This window comes from Falco peregrinus, chromosome 4, assembly GCF_023634155.1.
Source record: "Falco peregrinus isolate bFalPer1 chromosome 4, bFalPer1.pri, whole genome shotgun sequence".
Classification (NCBI taxonomy): Eukaryota; Metazoa; Chordata; class Aves; order Falconiformes; family Falconidae; genus Falco; species Falco peregrinus.
Genome location: NC_073724.1, coordinates 37,540,558 through 37,547,741, shown reverse-complemented (window position 1 = coordinate 37,547,741; position 7,184 = coordinate 37,540,558).

Below are 7,184 nucleotides of genomic sequence, written 5' to 3'. Positions count from 1 at the left end.
AGTAACTTTGATGTTTATTGAGCATGATTTAGAACATATTAGAGGCTTTTGTCATACGATGCTGGAGACAAGCTGACAGGCAAGCATGCAGAAGACAGTTTAAAACTGACACTGAAATGTACCTGCTTTATCTGGCCAACAGAACCACTGAAGTTTCTTCTGTCTCTTTTGATATTAATTTTTCTGAACAGACTATTTTATTTGATCAGCTGTGTAATTCTGATGCTGTGTAAAAGGCAGAAGACACATTAGTTGTGATTTCCCTGCATTTTTATGGTGGCCCTACAAAATTTACCACAGGAGTTTAGCTAAGATACTGTGTTTCTGTGCTGGTTAATATAACATCAATTCCATAATTAATAAATGGAAAAATTACTAAATTTGAAGCAGAGAGAACTTCTGTGGACAAGAATAGGGAAAATATCAAGTAAACAAATAATTGAAAACTTGATATTAAGGTTTTTAATTGTTGAATTCCTTTATTGGTTTTAAAGGATAAAGCAATGTTAGTTTTTGCAGTCATGCAGACAAGATATTGCTGGGAGACAGGAGGTCATATGCATGAACTAATCCTTTCATCCTCTCATTCAGGTCCCTCCTCAGTGCTGTTCAATACAGCCACAGCTGAGATGAATAGAGTTTCATTATAAATCTTATATTTGCTTTCCTTTTGAACTAGCTACAAAACCACAAAAAATTATTTTTCTCACAAGTATAGAAATATAAGTTTGAGAGTTTCTTGTCAAACATGAGACTGTTGATGCCTGAAAGTGGAAATTTTGAAGAATGTAGTTGTTTGGGGTCTTAGCAACAAGGACATATTCTCACTGTAACGCTGCAAAATTTACCAAGACAATGAACACTATTATTAAAAGAGGTACCTTAGTGTGTTTACTTCAGCTTTCCTCAAATCTGTTGTCTCAGGCAAGACTGCAACTGTTTCTTGTACGGATTACAAAGTTCCTCCCCACACAGTACAATACGCACATGTGTGTGCTGTGCTGTCATGGGATTTATGCGTTAGTCCATACACAACAGTCTTGGGTTCAAGCTGGCTTCCCTCTGGACAGCTGGGAGTAAAGCATATTCCAGCAGGCCCCTGCAAAGGTCTGTGCAGACAGACCCAGAGCCTCTTATTATAAATGCATAAATCCAACTATAAACTTCACAGAGATGCTTTAATATTCTGTGGTCTGTATTTGAAATGAAACAGTAGTTGAAAAATACTCCTGATTTACAATACAGAGAAAGCAACATGGGCCAAAGAGGATTTTGTAAAACATAGACAAGACCAAATAAATATTCCTTCATAATAGCTCGTTCTGCTCAAGTCCTTAAAATGGAAAAATTCAGAGAGAACCTTTCTTACACAGCATGGTCCTTAATTTGGGGAAAGATGAACTATTTCTTGAGAAAGTTTGAAATATATTACAATTTACAATAACAAATCACATTTTAAAGTTTATGTCCAGCAGAATTAAGGGACTGGAAATGAAGGATTTTTTTTTACCTGAACTACTAAAACCATCTCGTGTTTCTTACATGTCTTGGCAGCATGTTTTGTAGAAGATAGGATGTGTTGACACACAAAGTCACAAGACATTTTGGAGCCCAGATCTCAAGGGATTCAGTGAGGCTTAAGCTCCTAAAAGCCTTTTTGAATCTCAATCCTACACCAGATCTAACATAATACATTTATAATGTTTAATTCTTTTTTTTTTCACTTTTAATCTTTGGATTATAGAATTGAGTGCTTACAGTAGTGGCAATGAAATTGGAAATATTTCTGCTTTTTTGACAATAAGAGAAAATTGCAAGTTGGAGATTTACATAGTTAAACAGGCTTAAAATTAAGACTTTTCAACCTTTGTTAACCTCACATATTATATAAGTATCTTAAGTGTACTTAGGACCTTAACTTCCAACATTTGAGTTTGACAGTTTTCATCACTTTTGTCAAGAATTCCCCATATTTTGCAGGTGATGGATGAGAAACTTCAGCTCACAGATGCTGAGCATCTCTGGCTGTTCCCTTCTTTGATCTTTGGTTCTAATTTGTTCCTACATTACTTTTTTTAACCAGAGGTTTATTTGGGTTTTTTAACAGATTTATCTGGGATTACTCATCCTTTTCTGTTCATTTTTAGAACAAAGAATCAGCTATTTGAGAGTCACATAGTGCTTGTAAAACACCTGTTGTCTACAGACATTTAGTTGATTATCCTGCAAATTATCTAGTCTTTATTCCAGTTTTGTTTCAGTTTCAGAAAAGATGTTGTCTTTGAAATAAGATACTGCTAAATCCCCAGGTAGCTTGCCGTATTGTTTTCTCATTGTCAGACTCAAAACCAAGCTTTGGTATATTTTTTCTGATATGTGTGGCCATGCCTAAAGTCCCTGGGACTGTATCTCAACTGTTTGGGTAACACTGGATTATAGTCTTCAGTCCCCTCGGATGCAGACTGCTAGCAGGCATTTGTTCAAATTTTTAGTTAAAGCACTTAAATTCAGAAACCCTCAATACTTGTATCATTAACTTCAGCCACTGGAAGCCAGAACGATGAAACATCTATGAGGAGGATTGCACAGCTCCTTCTGGGAGCCTGAAGCCAGTCGCTCTGGTACAGCTAAAACACAGGGGGAATTAGCTGAGCCAAGGTATGTATTTCAGCAGGGTCTCAAAATTTTATTACAGATTTAGCTCTCATTAGTTCATAGTTCTTTTTAATACAGTTTTTGTTAACCTTCTTAATGTTTAAGGGCTCCTTTTATAATTCCAGACTTTATCTGATCTTCTAACCACTCAAATTTTCAGAAATAGCAGAGATCCAATCCCAATACTATTTCTCTGAGAAAGTAACGTGTCCTGTCCCAAAAGAGCTATATTATTGTTATTCTCATCTAAAATTGGCTTAGGAGCATTGGAGTAGATTGTCCCGACTCTGTTACCAGTGAACCCAATGCTCTCCAGCACGCTGACACTGCTGAAGACAAGCCAACACCAGTGTCAGGAACAGCCTGTCCTTCCTGTCCCTCACTGTGAATTCTCCCATGCTGTGGCTGAGCAAAATGCTACTCTCTCTTGTCGCTGCATCTGCATGGATCATTCAGGCCCTAAATTTTCACTTCCGTCTCTTACCTCATTTAGCACTGCCTGCGGTAAAATAGCATTAAAACAAAAGAAAGCAATAACAACAACAGAGAATAATTTCTTGATCATATTAGATTTTTAGATATTTAAATCTATTATTTAGAACAATATTTAGATATTTAGCTGAAACATTTTCCTATTTTTTAGAAATAAAACCCCTCAGCCTTTTGACAAGAAGCAGGCCTTGATGGTTTTGGCACAACAGATGGAAGTTTGATGGGTGTAAACCCTTGGAAATACAAGCCTAGACTGAATATTTTGTATCATTATCACTGTATTTGCTAATGTGTAACCACATACAAACCTGTGCCAGTCACAAGGGAGATGCAGGATCTAAACATCTATAACTCTCAGTGCTTCAGATGTATTAGCTAGTATTAGAACACTACTCATACAGACTTTAAAAGCATTCTTCAAGTAAAGTCAAGATGTAAGACTGTCTACAACTTTCCACAGAAGGTGTAGAAAGTCCTCCCCAAATTCTTGGGGGAATCTATTAGTAAGGCACCCACAGAGCCCAAGGGGTAGACTTGGTACTGTTATCAAGTAAGTCATGTACATCTAGTCTTCCTCCCTGCTGTACTCCACACATACATCAGTGAAGTCACATTTCCAACTGAAAAATAAGGGGTTTGTCCGTATACAAGCCAAATCTTCTGTGTGACCACTGGCCATTAGTATAGCCTATGGATATCGCTCATGGTATTTTCTATTGCCTTTGTTCATGCTCAGGACAGTATTCTATTCTGAAAAATAAAACAGAAGTATATGTTTATAGCCTCTTTTGCCTTCATCTTCTCTAACAAAATTTTCAAATTGTGTAATAAACAAAAGTAGGAGTCCAAAAATTTTCCAGACAGTTTTCAGAAAATCGGTAGGTGATACTAATGACATTTGACAGCATCTAACACCGTGTTAACATATCTTTCTAATTTAATTCAAGAACATAGTTTAACTGAGGGAATAGGATCTAAACAAACTCTTTTACATTCCTTTCTTCTGTATGGTGTTTCTGTGTCACTGTTACCTCTCCAACGTAAGGAAAAAAAAAGCTTCCTCTCGTTATTCAAATTTTCTTATGTGTAGAATGTGGGTCTTATTATTCATCTAATCCCTTTCATAATAGAAGAATAGTGTAATGACCCTTGATGGTAAATTAAATTTCTTTTTTGGTGAGAATGATATATGTAGTCTTCTTTTAAAAATAGCAATTTTTGTTTCATTGGAGAACTTAATCCTGACTCTACAAAGCCCCAGAGTTGTTCAGGATCTCGAAGGCCACATTAACTCTAACAATATTTACGAATGCTCAAAAACACATGTAATAAGCCATTAAAAATTACTGATGTTTCCCTGTCACAAATTGCTTACTATCATTACTTCTCCACAATTACCTCCTGTTTGCTTGCTGTGACTTACAGAAAATCTTTTCCTTTCTGTATATGTAGTTATGTGTAAAAGGGGAATTCTGATTATTACCGTCATTTACATTCTAAAAAAATCCATTTAAATGTGTATATAGGCTGACTTTCTTGTGTTCTTAAGGCAGACATTTACCCCTGTGATCAAACACCAAATGAAAACTTCAAACAGCTATTCTGGGTGAAAAGTAATAGAAAATTAGACCCATACTTGCTTGTATTTTCAGGAACCAATGGTCTTTTAATACGCTATTTTAAAGGTATAGGAACAGATTAGTTTTAGTATCAATAATTACTATAAATACCATAAATAACACTGGGAGCAACCACTCAGACTAAGGTAGCATGACACAGTTCCAGAAATTGCTTTTATATACACACTTAAGTCATTCCAATCTAAACATATGCCTGAAGCTGAACATGTAGATATGCTTTGTATAATTTATTTTAAAATGGGGATGTTTGTGTGTATAGATATGCACGCATATACAACAATATGCATGTGTATGTGCATATCTATATCCATGTATAGATAAAAACGTGGAGTTTCAGAGAAGTAAATCAGAGTACAAACTGGGTGCACATCGTGTCATTGGTATTGAAAAACTATTTCAGTTTCTTGACAGGGCTTAATATATCACTTGGAGGGCTGCACCACATCCTCAGCTCTACCAGAACCTGAAAACCATTGACAAGAGGGTTTACCTGTACTAGGGCACTGTTTTTGCAAGGCTTATTCTTCTGAGCCTAATGTCATAATCTGTGATTACTCAGTTATTTAGGGAGGACCCCAGAGCTCAAGGGCACTGCAAAGGGCAGGACTTATAATTTTCTGTCTGTTTAATCTTTATCAAGTCAGACTTTCAAAGTGAAGGAAGCACACGTAAGCCCCATTACCCTTAGTGTCCTCTTTGTCTCCTTTTGCCTCTGCACATATTGACCCAGTGCAATGACAGATTAATGGTGACATTAAATGAGGTATTAAATTTAATCTTCTTTACTTGATGTAGCAAAAGTTCCCTTTCCAAATCGCCTTTCTTTAATTTTTGTTTCATGATTGCCATTTTTCATTTGCTGATTTTATTCATGCTAGACTAGGCCAGTGACCTAAAACTGCCAATTGAGTGAAATGCTAATCACATTTCTTCAACTGAAAGCATCAGTGTGAATACTTCCCATGCATTATTTACATTAATTATTTTGTGTCTCAGGGATTCTCCTGCTTCCTTCTAAATCAGTTCAAACAAAACAAACAAAATGGCTTATTTCATCTCTAAATGTTTATTACAGTCCTTCCAATTGACAAAATCCACCAAAAACTGCATATTTCTGGTTGTCTTACCAAAATTCTGGCTTTAGGAGGCCACTTCGCTATCCAGTAGACTTATTATCCATTTATGAGCTCTTTCAAGATGTTTTTTTGCAGTCTTTTATTTCCTTAAAATGTATTAATAGGGTGTGGTGTTTCGGCTTTAGGTAAGAAAAGAGTATTAACAGTTTCACTATGGCTTACACAGGGGTAGAGTTGGTAAATGACTTCTAGCATGAAAAATGAGTCACCAGCAAAGAGTCATTAATACTATGCACAGTGCTACAGGCTACATTACTTGATTCCCCATTAGTTACTTTATACAAGACTTTACTACCTAGTTTTTAGTAAAATCAGTAGCTTTTGCTAAACTGTCATGGGTTTAGTGCAAGACTTCACTTTCGTTTTTTTTCAGAATAAAAATAGCAAAAGGAATCAGGCATTGGTTGATGACTCTTTAAGAAAGCATTTTAAAATAACCCATATTGCTTAATTTAAATTATTTTATCTTTTTGGGGAGAAATTACATCAGTTCCAATAAAAATTTTCCTAGAATAATTTCTCAGCTATATTATTCTTGATAGATTACCCTTGTGATTGCATGATTCTAATTCTGTTGGATATTTTACCTCCTCAGTTCCTACCAATGGAAAAGTTCACTGAAAATATTGAATTTATCATAGCACATGTCAAAATCTCAAAGGCTCAAGTCTAGAGTATATACACTGTCCTTATCATGTGAGCTCTCTAACTCTGTACCCTCTGCTTTCAAGCATGTTTCAATCCCACCACCACCTTGCAAATTTTAAGTGCTTCACTAGAGCAGGAAACTTTATCTACAGGAACTCATTATGTCTAAGTAGACAGAAGTATTAGAATATTTTTATTTAACATATCACAGGTTGAATGCTGCTTGCTTCTTACTGTGATGCTAGCTTTTAGTCATCTTATCTCATTTTATGTAAAAGCATAGTGTCAAACCATTCTTTATGGAAGCACTCAATGTATTTTGAATGAACCATATTTTAATAGATCTACATTTATTTTATTAAATACTAGTAAAAACATTTAAATACTAGTAAAAAGCAGCAGATTATAGGCACCTAGCTGCTGAAAGAAATGAAAGGATTAAATAAAGGAAAGATGTTTCAAGGAGGATATTAAAACAGATTTCGGGAGCATCAATCATTCAGTGCTGTAAACATGAAAGGGCTTATTCTTTGATTGTGTATATCCAGAAATTATTATGATTCTTTTGCTCTGTTTATTTTTACAGGGATCATTCACATATGCAGGAGTTTCC